Source organism: Athene cunicularia, assembly GCF_003259725.1.
Source record: "Athene cunicularia isolate RWA chromosome 11 unlocalized genomic scaffold, athCun1 chr11_part2, whole genome shotgun sequence".
Taxonomy (NCBI): Eukaryota; Metazoa; Chordata; class Aves; order Strigiformes; family Strigidae; genus Athene; species Athene cunicularia.
Window position 1 is genome coordinate 2,257,983 of NW_020799114.1, and position 14,980 is coordinate 2,272,962.

Consider the following 14,980-nt stretch of genomic DNA (forward strand, 5'->3'; position numbering starts at 1 on the left):
GATGTGCAACCTCTGCACCCAAAGGGGAAACCTCATTATACAAGAAACAGAGGGAGCAAAAAGACTATTTCAGGTATGACAAGAAATACTGGCTTCAACATCTGGACAAATGGCTTTAAAACTGGGAGGGAAATGTGTTGTGCATTGTCAGCTGTTTCAAGGTACTCCTCATTGCTACATACTTTTACCATTTCAGTGTAAGCTTCAGAGTGATTTATATTTTGCTTAAAGCATCAAGAGTTGAGAGCATTTCGCTGTATGTTAAGAGACATTTATAAACCTCACGACTGCAGAAAAAACACTTGAAAAATTAAACCCAAAGGTTCAAAACCTGTGAGTTAAAACAGAACTATCTGAACATTTAACATTCTTTAAAGCTTCAGTACTTCTAAACTTTCCAGATTAAATGTGCAATACTGCAGTTAAAAAAACAACCCAGAGCTGTAAAATATCCTTTTGCTCAACATGACTATGCTTGAAGGATATCTTTAAGATTCTTATTTTCCTTTCGGTATCAGTTGCTTTTCAAACCCTGCAAAGTAAAATAATCTTTTCAACCTACTGGGTTTTCAACCTTACTCTCAAATAGGGTCCTGATGCTGTGAGGTACTTGCTTAAGCTGTTGTATAGTCTTACAAAAAGGCTACGGTCTGCTCTTGTAAGAGAAATGATTTAAGCCTACAGCTGCAAAATTCCAGGTCTGCACAACCTAACAGCTTTGTACCTTCCTTTGTATTACAAATGAACCCAGAGTCCTCAGAAACTGAAATTTGCAGGTTACTTGATCTAACATAGTCAAGTGGAGCACTGTATCTCTTAAGTCATCATCAGTTTTTAAACACATTTAGTTTCCAATGCTCTAAATAATTTACAGACCTGCTCAAAAAGCAATTTGAAATAAAGTAGACAATATACAGGAGGAAAACTCTGGCATCAAAAAGCTGGTTCAAAAAGTGCTTTAAAGGCTCAAGACTCCTCAGTGGCAAGTGACAACAAGCAGGGAACTTAGAGATTGCTTTACAACCCCTACACTATGTCTCCAAAAAGGGCGTGGGAGTAGGAAAGGAGGAAAATGGACTGAAATTATCATCTGCTGCTGTGCAACAGTTTCCTTTCCATGGGTGTCAGCAAAAGGAAAGCACATTCTGTATTGTGAACACTGAGACCACATTTTTCAGTGTAATATATTACTAATATGCACTACACAGAGAAATGGGTTTATAAATGTTTGCAGTAATGTCCAATAAAAATAGTTGTGCTTTAACTCTTCATACGACTTCAGCTGTCAGTACATACAAAAGTACTTGTGTAGTCCTACATAAAACACAGTCACATGCTCTGTGGTTATTTTGAAAAAACCATCCATACTTCATTCACAAATACATTTTAATGACTTTCACATTGTATGCTGCTCTGTTTAGAGAAGCGACTGAATCAACTGCAGGTCAGAGAAAACTCTTGTAGAAACGGAGTCCAGCTAGAAATTTTTTAACTATTACAGCGTAATCCACAGGATATTCCTGGATGTCACTTAATTCAAAGAGAAATCAAAGCCGATATAAGTTATTTGGGACAAGACAGTCTCAGGTGCAGCGAGCTGTTCATACTAGGAGACCCAAGCCATGTTGGACAAGAGCTTAAGGAAGACGAGTGCCGGAGCTGTGACATTAAACATCCCAGAAATCGCTCTGTTGAGGGAAGATAGGAAAAGACCGTCTTCTATTTAATGAGGACAAAAACTATCATTTAATCAATGTGCTAAGGAATGGCCGTGGAATACTGGATAGAGACGCCACTACCTTCATGGAGGGAACACGAGTCCAGAGGAAAGTGTGGAAAACTGGTACCAAGCTAAACAGGGTAGAATCAGAGAAGATGATTTCAGGCTAGGGAGACCTAACACATCAGGCACCGCTTTTCAGAGCCAGGCATGCTTATTTCTTTTAGCTTATTCATGAAGTTCCTACTTAGCTGTTATGGTGGTTGAAGACGTAAAACTGGTATAGACAAAACGCCTGCTGTTCGCACAGATTTTTACCATAACTGCATACTCGGTCACAGTAACTGCATGTGCAAACTAGGCATGAAAAATTAGCCCTTAAGTACAAAGGCAGCCGATATAAAGGTTAAATGAATTTCAGATGTATAAATCTATCCAGTTGGTATTACAATCTAAAATGTTATTCTACGAACAGGTCTTTAGCAACCACATTTCGTAACAGCCCACTGATGACTGAAGAAAAATTTAATGCTAACAACAGTGGAGTGGTTTTTTAAGTAGATAAGAAGTTCACCATAACATTAGAAATATGGTTTACCTGTAGCAGAGAGATACATCCCAAAACCATATGCAAACAATATCAGAAAACTGAAGCGGGCTGACTTTCTGTTCTCTATCCATAAATGATCACACGCAGGAGAGCCTTCAGCTGTCTCATTCTGAGCATGTCAAATACCAGAAAAAGTCAAAAAGGCAGAACACTAAAGAAAGCAAGATACTGCAAATGAGACATTTAAATTGGGGAAGTCCATATTAGAAAGGACAGCAATACTTCAGTGAGGAGGGATTTGACTTTTTTCAGAGCATTTGCTAGTGCAAAGCAGAATGAAGCATCGTCATTTGTAAGCAGCACACTTATCTATGAGCCACATAACCCCGCTAAAAACACATTAAAAAATACCTTCAGCAATATAATTCAGCACTTTGGCAAAATGACAACAGTATTTTGGAAGACAGATGCATTTACACAAGAGTGAAGTAAAGGATTTAGATCATCTAAGGATGGGTGACTGGTTTTAGTGATCTTTTTATTTAGGACAATGGATGGTTGCCGGTAACATCCAACACAAAGGATGTGCTTGTTTTTAAACATTAAGGGTCCAAAGTTTGCTTTCTTTGGGAGTCTCACTTCCTAAACAAAGCTTTCTATGAAAACACACCAGAGACTTAAAATAGTTCACTTATTGAATAAATCGCAAGAGCTTGACTGATTTCTATAGACCAGATACATAATACCAGCAGCTTGGAAGACAAAAAGGTCTGCACAAAGAATTCAGAAACAAGAGCTATTCCAAAACGTGCAATGAGCAAATCACTTTGGTTTGCAAGAAAGAAACAACGTTCAAAAATGTCCAAGTAAAAGCTTAGGAGGAAGGCATGTGGGCATCGGGAAAATTCAAGTCAGCTTTAAAATCCAACAGGTGCATCACACGACATTTTGCCCTTCCATACCCTACATTAGAAACACAGCACATTTTTGCCAAAGTTCCTATAAAACTAAAAGGACAACTGAGACAACACGTTCTAGAATGCTTCTTGTGCACTACAAAATGAATCTTTCTGTGGTTCAAAGAAAAAAAAAAAAAAAAAAGCCTGGAAATGCAGTGAAGATGATCTGGTACAAACACAAAGATTGTCGGCAACGCTGTCTGAAATGACTGTATGCTCCCAAACTTTTGGGGTATCTAATCTACAAAATACAAGGAGAAAGGGTTGGGTTTTTTAAAATCAGGGCTAATTCGAAAAAAAGAAAACCCCAGGAAAACAATGTTCCTGAGAAAGTAATCCTCTCCTTCTTAAAGGTCAGAAGTCAGTCAGCAGACGAAACAATCCACATAAAACATTAAATTGTAAAGAAATTTAATTAAGAACAAATTGTGGAGAAAGAGAAGACATTTGTAATATCAAAACCAGACATGAAATATTCCATCTTGATACTGCATTCAAAAATCAGCCTCCTAAAAAACAAACTTCATGTCAATAGCTTGCACTTGGAGATGGCTACGTTGTGCTGATTCCCACTCTCCATGAATACCAGGTTTCTTTAGAAAATTAAAAGGTAAATCATTATTTTCATGCCCTTGGCAGAGCTCCCTTTGCTGCCCTTTATACTGAGATGGCACAGACTTTCCCTCTGTGATGGTTATATTTTGAAAGATTAGGAAGAGTGTTACCACCAGAGAATTTAACAGCCACATGTATAAAATAAAGACATATTTACATTAAATGTGTAATCCAAAGTGATTTGGTTAACTGTTCCTTCCATTTTCAAATCCAACATAATTGTTAAAGTCTAGAGAAACAGCAACAGGATGTCACATTCAAATTTCAAATGCTTAAACCGATGAACAGATTCTTTTTTTTAATTGACAAGAATATGGATGGATATTATGAAAAACAAGGGCTTCAGATTCTGCCTGCACAGAATCATGAAGAGGGGCGATTATTTGGGGGTTTGGCTAACAAAACACATTTTTTCACAGAAGGGTCATACATTTGGAGTTCCTTTTATTAAACGAATAGCATATGACAACAAAATCTGCTGTACTAAATATTGGAACAGTGGAGGAAAAAAAATTAAGCACCTCTGAAGTTACTCCTTGCGCCTTCAGGCTTCAATTCTTCAAACGTAATTATGATCACGCATTGACCATATTGAAACAATTTTTAAAAGAGTAATTGTTTACTCGTGTGACAGCTGGGAGGGAGGTGTACAATCTCCACAGCTGGGAGGCAGTTTCCCCCTCCGAAACTCAGAAGTGTTTAGGCTTGGGCAAAGGGATGCAGGAGGGGAGGGCAACACCGTTGTCATTCAAGGAAAAGTCACCTGGTGACCAGCGGGATGGCAGAACCTTGGTGTCACACGCTTGTGAGCATCAGTCATGTCACCGGGTAATCACTACCTGTAACCCTGCCCTCAGCCACAGGCTAAACAACATCCAAAAAGAGACCGGGGGAGCTGCTAAGAACTTGGGAGAGACACAGAGGAGGGAAGGAAAATTCTGCTACCAAGCAATTACTCTGCTTTCCATTTTATTTCAACAGTTCCTTTGTTTAACTATTACATCCGTATCTTTCAAACAGCTATAAATTTATAGACTACTAGAGACTAGAGAGCACATGTTAGAGTACAAATGATGCTCAGAGGTACTTACGAACAGCCTCAAATACAATGAAATCCTATTGCACTACACAGACCTAAAGGAGTATTTACTAAACCTGTTAACAACTAGAATATTTTAAACAGTGAAATATAAAAAAAACCCAAGCAAAAATCAAGTTCACAAAATCTGAACTTTTTCAGGAAACTTTCAACTGTCAGCTTTTAAAGAAAAGAAACGCCCTGTTTTCCTAGATATAGAAGATATGGTTAAAGAGGATTTCTGCAAACAGATTCCATAGAAAACAGATTATTTTAGCATACTCTGAAACAAGTTATAGTAAAATATAAACCTCAAAATTCAATGTTAATCCAATCCCTTTCTATTTGGACAACATGAACTCTATACTAGACTGTGTTGGCATAGAGTCTTAACTCTATGACAACACAGAAAAATTGCTAATTTTACAACTGTTTTACAACAAATACCTAGAAACTGTTTACCTACAGTAAGAAAATTAAATCTGTTATGATAAGAGAGGAAGGAGATGCATAAATACCACTAAGAACACACTTGAAAAAGCCAGGCATGTTCAAGGAAACAGTCCAGATGTGAAAAACGTCAGTGGTCTTCACTGTGTGTGATCATGTGTGTCAGCACAGGATTAGACAATTTAGGGAATAAGGACTAACTTTAAGGACACTGAAAAATGTTTTTTCCAGGGGTGTATTGCTCATATTGCATAATTCTCTTGGCTTCCGGATGCCATTAGCATGTGGGTGTTACATAAATACCTGCAACAGCACATTAAGGAACCAAACTCTAAGCACTGTATTTTCATACCTTTTGCAAGACAACTGTGAGAATGTCAACATAAATTCCTGCAGACTGAACTGACAGCAGCCTATCAGCATCCCAGTAACACAGGTCTTACAATTACCAAAATCCCAGTAACACAGGTCTTACAATTACCAAGCCACCGTCTGACCCAAACTATGACTACCATAAATTCCCCAAGTTCAAGAACAGGATGGGTTGAGGTAACATCCTATCAGCCATTGCTTCCCTTTTAGAATGAAAATCTCCTTTCTAATGTACACGAAAGCTGCATGGTTTAGTCATTTCAAGAAAACCAGCAATTTACAACGTTTTCTCATCTGAGCTCCTAAAAAAAAGCCAAGTTCAAATTAAATATGTCTGGCAGGAATACCTCTGGGGCTCAAAAGGGTGTATTTTGATGTACCGGCATCAAAAGAAAGGCAGAAGTGTTAAACCACAATCACCAACTATTTATAAAATGCTAATTACACTGTTTAGACAATCTGCTGATTACAATTCTATGCAAATAGAACACTAAACCATTTGAAATCACAGGCAAGGTTTTCCTCAATAATGTCAAATTACTCTATCGTGTTGAGGAAACATTTCAGAAATGAACTTATTTTAAATATCTACCAAACAGCATTAAAAGTGTTTGCACGTACAGGCTTACATTTCAAATCACAAAGTGAAAGTGAATTATTCACTGCTTCAACCTTTACAGCTCTGTCAATCTGAAGCTGCAGACCCAATGATTTGGTGGATGCGGACAGATGGCTGTAAATGCATTTATTTCTTGCATTTGTCTCAAACATACCAGGTCAAAGGCCTACCGCAAGAGACCATTCACCTTCTACAAGTGATTGCTCAAAGTCTTTTTGGTTTGGGTAAAATATGTAGTCTTCAACATCCAGATATTTTTTTGTTTGGTTGTTTGTTTGGCTTTAAAAAAAAAAAAAAAAAGTTATGAGAAAGCAGTACAACTCAAAAGGCATGAGGTTTCTTTTTCTCTGCTCTTACTCTCTGTAAATATAGAATGTGTTGTATTTTAAAAGATTGAAAGCATTTTGAAACCAAATGTTACTCAAGTAAACACCTTCTTGATGCCCATATGCAGATCTAGCTCAGATTTCATTCTAGCAATGTACTGTTCCTTAAAAGAAGCAATAGCTAGCTTCCAGTTATCAGAATATTTAATATATAATTATTTTATTAAAAGTTAATTTGTCCAAATCTTTTATTAATATTTATTTAGGACATGTGCTTGAATATTTCCTTTCTAACAAATCACAGCACCAGAAGAAACATGAAATTAAAAATTATTTTAAATCCCCTTGTACTATAAATTAGAAGGACCCATGCAGGTCTCCAAGACCCTATGAGAAGTTTCAAAAACAAAAAGTAAAATTAATTAGCATCTAGAATCTGCAAATTCTACCAATATATCCTCTTCTAAAACAGAGGAGTTCTAACATTCTAACACACTTTGCCACCTTTCTGGAAAACCAGTCTATTTTTATTTATTTTACAAAGAGCAGAACCTGTTTTATTTTGACTCGTCAAGAGACAGCCATAAGCATGCAAATAATGCCATCCAGTGGAGCGTCACATTTACCATTCTGGGAAGAAACGACAGCATTTTTATCCGTGCATGTGTGTGTTTGCTCAGTCTCCGACTCCCTCTCAGCACACGCCAAGTGCTACAAAAGGTTAGCAAGAACTGCAGAACCAGAGAGACGCTGGGAAATGGAAGTGAGTGAATTAATCACTACAGAAATAAAGTATTTTTGATGTTCCTGGCTGCACGCTTTGGTCAAAGCGAGTTCCACGCGGCAGGTTCAGCAGCGCCCGTAAGGCTTTCCCGTAGGGATCTTTAGATCACATGTCTCTGATTGTGACAGAATATCAACAGCTGCATAGGAGTAACAGTTTAATAACCAGAGTATAATTATCACAAACATGAAGCGTCTAACTCATCAAATGAATCAACCCCACAAGAAAATAATTCTAGACCAAATCAAAGGTTTTATAATGCGAAAACAGAAAAGCCTATGTCATCTACAGTACAGACTTTCTACAATTCAAGAGTTACATAAGAGATACTCCACTATGATGATACTGGACAAATGACACACATTTACTTCTATTTTTCCCTCATTTTAGAAAGAAAACACATTGCTTGCTCAAAAAAACATCTTGCAAAAATCCAAAAGACACAGCAAATAAAACAAGATACATTGAAAAAAAAAAAAAAAAAGACCTACATTTCATTTCCTCCCCAAAATACATACATTCATGCAACATTTGGGACTCAGTATGAAAGCAAAATTGCATACTTCATAGTTATAGCTGTACAGCTAAAAATTGCAGTGGCAGCTTTCCATACAGACTGTGCAGGCATTTTCATCTGAAATGGCTTTTCATGAAGAGTAGGACCTACAGATTCCAACGCTGGTTTGACTTACCCCACCACTAACTATCACCTTCCAAATAAAATACCTAACACACTCATGATAACTATTACATTCTTTTTGCACAATAAAAACACACTTACAGGATATCATGCTTTGAAGACTTCAATTAAATTTACCTTTTAGTTTTGCACACTCAAAACGTCAGAACATTTATTTATGATCACAGTCAGCAAGCAAAGATCTTGCTATTTCTTTTACTCACTGGGAGAAACAATCCCACAAGGTTTATCAGACGTCATTCTGTTTTGGGATGGAACATACCTAAGTATATGATGAGTTTATTGCCAAAGGATCAACTTACTGTTTGAAATCAAAGTCTGATGCGCAAAACAAATGGAATCACCTAAATTGAAGTAATAACGCTTGATCGAAATAAATGCCTCTGATTTTAAAGGAGCCGCTGCCAGAAACCACACATCAGGTCATTTTTGATAGCCACAATTTTACAGAGAAGTTGATTAAACAGCTGTTTGTCTTTCACACAGCAGCACAATGTGATCTGACAGAACCGGCAGCAGAACCGATGGAAAAAGGAGGGTTGTTGCTTTAACCACCCCCTTCCCCAAGACATCCCGTTACATAAGCCCTCACCGCAGTGCCTCGGGAGCCCATCTGGATGGCAAACACCACCACACGTGCCGCCAAGAAAAACTCACTTATGAATCAACAACGAAAATTTCTCCCCTTCCGAAGGAGCTTGTGGGTTTGGAAAGGACTGGCACGACAGAAACCTGAACGCTGCGGGAATTTATTTACATTTTACTTGCAGTCAGCTTGAGGCATCTCCTCACTTCACTTTTTAACCCTTGTGAAATGGAGAAAAGAAAGTTCAAAGCCAGGAAAGGAAAAGCTATGCAACTTTCTGGAATTCCGTTTACGACATTTTGTGAAATCACAGCTCTCCTTGCGTGCAGCAATGAGTTTTCCAGATGAATGTACATTATTTTCGCGCGGATCAATCTGTGTTTGGTAGCCGAGCCGCTTTTCCTCCCAAAATGTCAGGGATTAAATACTTTCTTAGAGACTCTTCACGTCTTCTAAAACCACACCATGAAAGTTCAATTTTGACATTTATAGGCCTTCATCGGTAAAGAAAATATTTCTTGTCTGGAGTCCATTGGAAGTTCATTAGGATATTTTATTTATGCAGGGACTGAGCCTGAGTGATACTGGGTAACCACCAGCCTCCCCTGCAGCTGGTGAGAGTAAAGCACACGCTGCATCCTTCTGAATTAGGCCCTAAAGGGACACCACAACTGCACACTGGAGTACCTACCCTGCAGACAGTCATAACACTGGAGAAGTTCCACGCATGGAGGAATCAGCCCAAAGAAAACAAGTGATTAGTACAACCGTGATACAAAGAGCCTTTTACTTCACTTGTAACTTCACAGTTTGGATGGATCTTCAGTACTGATAAAGGTGATCCTTGAACATCACACTCAACACATTGATTATAAATGTTCCAATTCTTCTTGTTGACATGAGGTTTGGGGGCTTGTTAATACATGAATATGTAAAAACTTCTGAAATCCACTCAAGACACCCTTGATTTTCATTAGAACAGAACAGCACTCCTTCAATTCAGTTACCATACTTGTAGCAGTAACTTTCCCAATGAGCAAATCTTTCTTACAAATTACACAATTTGCCCCTTTTTTTCATGATACACTCTCAAAGGAACACTTAAAGCCACTGAGAAAAGTGCTTTCACACTTGAGACTTATCTGAATGTTTTTAGCTGCCTCTCAAGAAGCGAGGACCAGCACACTTCAGCACGTACTTTAAATAAGTCTGGCCAAAGCGGAAAAGTATTGACAGGATGGAACAACTGCGCATCAGCTGGAGAGAGATGGTCCAAGTGACCTAATGTATTACTTTTCTTCTTTCTGTAGAGCCTACGAACTCGCAGATGCCTGACAGCACATCATGCACAATCAAGTTACATGCACAGTTGCGACTGACAGGCTAAGCAGCTGCTTACGTTCAAGAATGGAAAATTAAATTCATCGCTTGTATAATGCAAGAACAAGAGAAGTGTGAGAAGGAGAGAGAAAACCCACTGCCAACAATTTATTTTATTTCCCCAAACTGCTGCCTTTATTTCAGTTTATTAAACAGTAACTGGCCAGGAAAGTAATTGAAATAAACATAAGTGCCCAGGAAAGAAGGAAACAACAGCCAGCATTAAATTAGAGTGCTTACATAAAGTCAGTAAGCAAGTGCCAGCATTGATGCCATTTATGAGAACTGCGGTGCTGAGATAAACTCAATGGGTTCTCGCATTATCTTCTTGCCTAGCCTCAAAAGAGGTTATCACTTCCCTCCATGTGGCAGCATTTAATTGATTCACAAAGAAGCAGCCATTTGGAACTGGAGCCAGACTTTTGCAGCTCCGAGGAAGACAACACGTTTGAAAAAAAGCAGCACCGCTGCATCACAAGGCCTTTCCCAAGGGTGCTGCACACAAAAAAATTAATGCTTTGGGGGTATGAGAAAAGCACAGCAGAAATGCTTTCTTTCTCTTCTTTGCATTTAAAGATGTGCTGAAGTCTCAGGCTTTGCTTCTCGCTCTCTTCTTGAGGATGAGATAGTTCAACACCTCTGCAAACTCTCCCTCCTCTCTTCCCAAGTCGTTCTCCAACAATTATCACCATTCTCAGGGCCTTCAGAATGAATCACAACACAGCTTTTCTGACACTGTCAGATGGAAATGGTCCTCTTGGTGGAATTGAGTGGATGTTTTGAATAGCACACAGCTCAGGAGAACCTGCTTCGACTCCCCTATCTGCCAGAGGCATGATGCTGCAGAACCGGGCAAATTCTTGCCTGCTTATACTCAAAGTTTCAAAACTGTAAAATGAATTCTGTCCTACCTCTAAGCCATGACCTGGCACTTGAGGAGAAATGCACCACAGCATCTAAGAACACCACAGTCCTCAAAGGAAGAGGCTGAAGCAAATCTTTATTTCCAAAGAGCTACAGTCCATGGTATTTATTACTAGGAGAAGAAAATGTTGGCAAGTAGTATTTCCAGTGACCACAAGATTAGCTCATCCATGCGGATACAAACCACACAACTGCTTTTCATACTACTATAGCTTGGAAGATTAGTTAATGTCCTATATAATGAACAAACAGAAGCACGGGTTAAACAGAAGACAGAGATCCTCAACAAATTACTAACTTGAGCACTGCCACTAACCCATTCCTCTTTCCCCCAAACCTCCAGCGTATCCGGAGCTTGACTGAATCTTGAGTTAGCTGGCCTGTCAGGGGGGAGGGACTGAAATTACAATTAGCAATGTAGTCATAACGATCCAAGTTACAGAAACTCATCCGTTTCTAGTGATGATGAAATATTAAACAGATAGGACAAAATGCCAATTGGAAAAATTATTAATTTTTCTTGAAGTTCTCCAACAGTGTCCTGATGGAATCCAAGGTCTAGATGCATGTCTACAATTGCTGATAACCAAGACTTTTAGCAATCTCCGTTGCATCTAGGTATAACACTGTTTTATATCATTGTACATACAGTATACACTCGGACAGTTAGTGACTAGTACAATATTCAGAAATGAAACACACGAAACCCAAAATTATAAACAGGAAATGAAAGCAAGACAGAGAGAGTGCAAAAAAAGTATACAAAGATTAGGGAGGAAAAAAGGATATAAAAGGAAAAATGGGTATAATTTATAAAAATACAGCAATAAAAAAAGCTTTTAAGTGGAAAAATGAAAACAAACAGAAAATACTAAATACATTCTGTATTTACACTGTACATCTTCAGTAACTGTACTGTTTAGTTATATGAAACACTCAGTATAATAGTCTGCAGGACCTCATAAAACAGGTCCCTCTGGTGAGAAACCTTACAGCTAACAGTTTGTCTACGAGAAGCAACTTACTATACCCTTCCTCCAGTATTTCAAAGCATGAGAATGCTTAAGAAAGACTGAACAAAATGTGGTCTATTTCTTGTTTATCCTGCATTGCTATTAAAATCAAAATCTTCATTAAAAGCAAACGAGAAGCTGAAACAGTAGTGACTTACTGCGATCCGCAGACTTTACATGACACAAGTTGATTAAACTGGCCCAACCTACACGATGTTTGGGTTATGTGCATGAATATATATATACATACACTGATCTAACTGACATACATTACACAATCAAGCAGGAGCCCAATGTGTTTCCTATTAAACAAATGCGGGTGGTCTGCTTCTCAAGCACTATTGTGTCAGTGAATTTCAGAAAGCAGTATAGTCCTTAATTCTGTTTGAACAGCCCTCAGAAGAGGACGTAGCTATGTTTCACTCTTCTATCAAAGTGTATTAATATCTCCTTCAACTAGTACAGTAGAAAAGTGGTCCCATCATTGCTGGAAGCAATATTACGCCACAATAGAAAGACCAAGCTTTGATTACCATTTTTTTTTCTATTCCATATTTTTCATTGTCTCTTAAAAAGTAATGAATTGCATCTTAAAAGTTAATGTGCCATTTGAAACAGAATATACAGAATTTACCATATAGTTAAAAAACAGACTTTAGCATAAGGTATTTTCAGAGAACACTTTTTTCCTATGTTATTTAAATGACAGAAGCATATTCTGGATGAAATAAATGTTAACTCATGAATGGAAATGGGCACACATTCGTTCTAGGAAGTAGTCTTGCAAGAGGATGGGAAAATTCAACAGAATAGTCCCAAGCTGGTTGTAACAGTGCTCATACATCCTTCACCACAGTGCCCTCCCCTCTGCGGGTACTGGGGCTTTTTGGTGGGGTTTTTAAAAAAAAAATTCCCCAAAACAAGAACTAAACAATCATCATGTCACTAATGCAAGAGTTATTTCAATACGCATCAATAGTTGCCCAAGCAACAGATGACTGTGTGGAGCCAAAAGAGGATTTTTGGTGTCCAATAATACAGCTGAACTAAGGGCACAGGTTCCCTTTAACACAATTAGTGAATCTGCATCTCCTTCCTCCACCCAACCCCTCGGTCTGCATTTAATGTGTAGGTACTGATCTTCTATCCCCTTGCCATAATTAGCCAAAACTGACAAATATGTTAAAAAATGATTGGTGAGAGTCTGCAAAAACACATGTGCAGATGCAAGAGGCTTTCACAGACATGACACGCTAACAAAGTTACACACACAGGAAATAACTAATGTCTTTTTGGTTTAATTTAATTAAAGAACTACTGACAGATTTTCTTTTATGAACTTCAGAAAACCCCTCTCAATTTTTTCCAGAACGACACGTAAAATCATCCTTTGTGTCAGAAAGTTTCTTATAAATGTAGAATTCTGAATTGGGAAATCTGCTTTTTCAAACAGATTGCAGAGATTGCTATAAAAATCTCAAAAGAGCTAAACCTTCATTTTTTTTGTTACACAAAGAAAATTACAAGTGTGGATGTCCTTATATCATATTTCACCAGAAAATGTCTACATTTTTAGTAGGGCTGAAGTAATGAGCTACTTAATGACATATAGTGTGTTTAAGTCATTTTGGTTTCTTGCCCAAAAACTCTCTAAATACCACTGCCACCCCACAAGCAAATTTATACCACAAGTGAAAATTTATACTTCCAAAGATAAACTTTCATCTCTCTTGCGGTAAACCTTATGCAGTATATCAAGAATTTTTAACAAACATACAACTCATTATTTTCTATAGTTTCTGCATATTATACAAAATATTCTCCCTATTAAATAGAGATTTGGTTGGTGTTTTCTTTTTCTTCTATATAAAAAAAAAATGGAATATCTTTCCACTGACAAACTTCAAGAAACTCAAAACAAAAGGGAAAATAAAATCCTTTATATTGGCTTGAGCTTTTCTAGCTATGATTGGCAAATAAGAGGCTGATGACATTAGATTTTTCATTTAACTTTAAAATAATGCATCAAAGTATTACTGCTCAGAGCAGAAGCAAGCCACATTGTTAGGACAACGACCTAATTTAGTTCCCATGCTAGCACTGCACTCAATTTTTGGTAGATTTTACGGAACACTTCACCAATAAAAACCAGATGGTGTGTGGACTGGTAAAGCAAAGTGGCTGTGGCATGGCAGGGCTCTTCCCAGCACCTCTCAGACAAGTGTGGGGGATGAAATCAAGGCAGAGCTGAACTCACCAGGAGTTCTGCCACTGAAGTGAACACGGCCAGAATCTCATCCCCAAAAGTTATGAGTCATCCATATGCTCAGTCACATCGCAGCAAATTCATAAACAGGCTACTGAAATCATATTTCAACTTAATTATTCACAATGGTGACATACTCAGTTATTACATGAAATCATCATTTCTAGACCAATGTTGTTACTATTAAATTTGCTGCTTCATCAAGTTTACATGCATTTTTAATCATTTGTTGCCACAAGATTCTTTGTCATTGCTGATAGCAAAGCTCAATATCCATTAAAATTTGGGCACCCAAAAGTAGTAAACTCTGGTCAGGTTCACACGGGGTGTATTTTTTCCAGAAGGCATAAACCAGTCCTAGTCTGTTATGGACTAATTCCCAAAAGCAACATGCTAGTCAACATGAAGAAATAAAGCTGTGCTTCATAGACCTGGATCCCAAAACCTTCCAAACTGTGCTCAGGAACCACTGTCTGTGCCTTTGGTGTCATGTGCCCATCATTCCGAACGCTGCTGCTTGTGATCCACTGCCGTTACATTTCTGCCACTGCAGACCTTTTCCAGCTGCAGGGATCACTTCTATAATCCAATTTCTTCATGGTCAGAATGCCTCATATAAATGACATAATCCCTAGCTT

At 38.0% G+C, this 14,980-nt stretch overlaps 1 protein-coding gene across 1 annotated transcript in view; it reads right to left on the minus strand.

The window, feature by feature from the left end:
• BANP (BTG3 associated nuclear protein) overlaps positions 1-14,980 on the minus strand; it is a 138,331-nt gene that overhangs the window by 85,569 nt on the left and 37,782 nt on the right. The gene's annotated exons all lie outside the window — the stretch shown is intronic.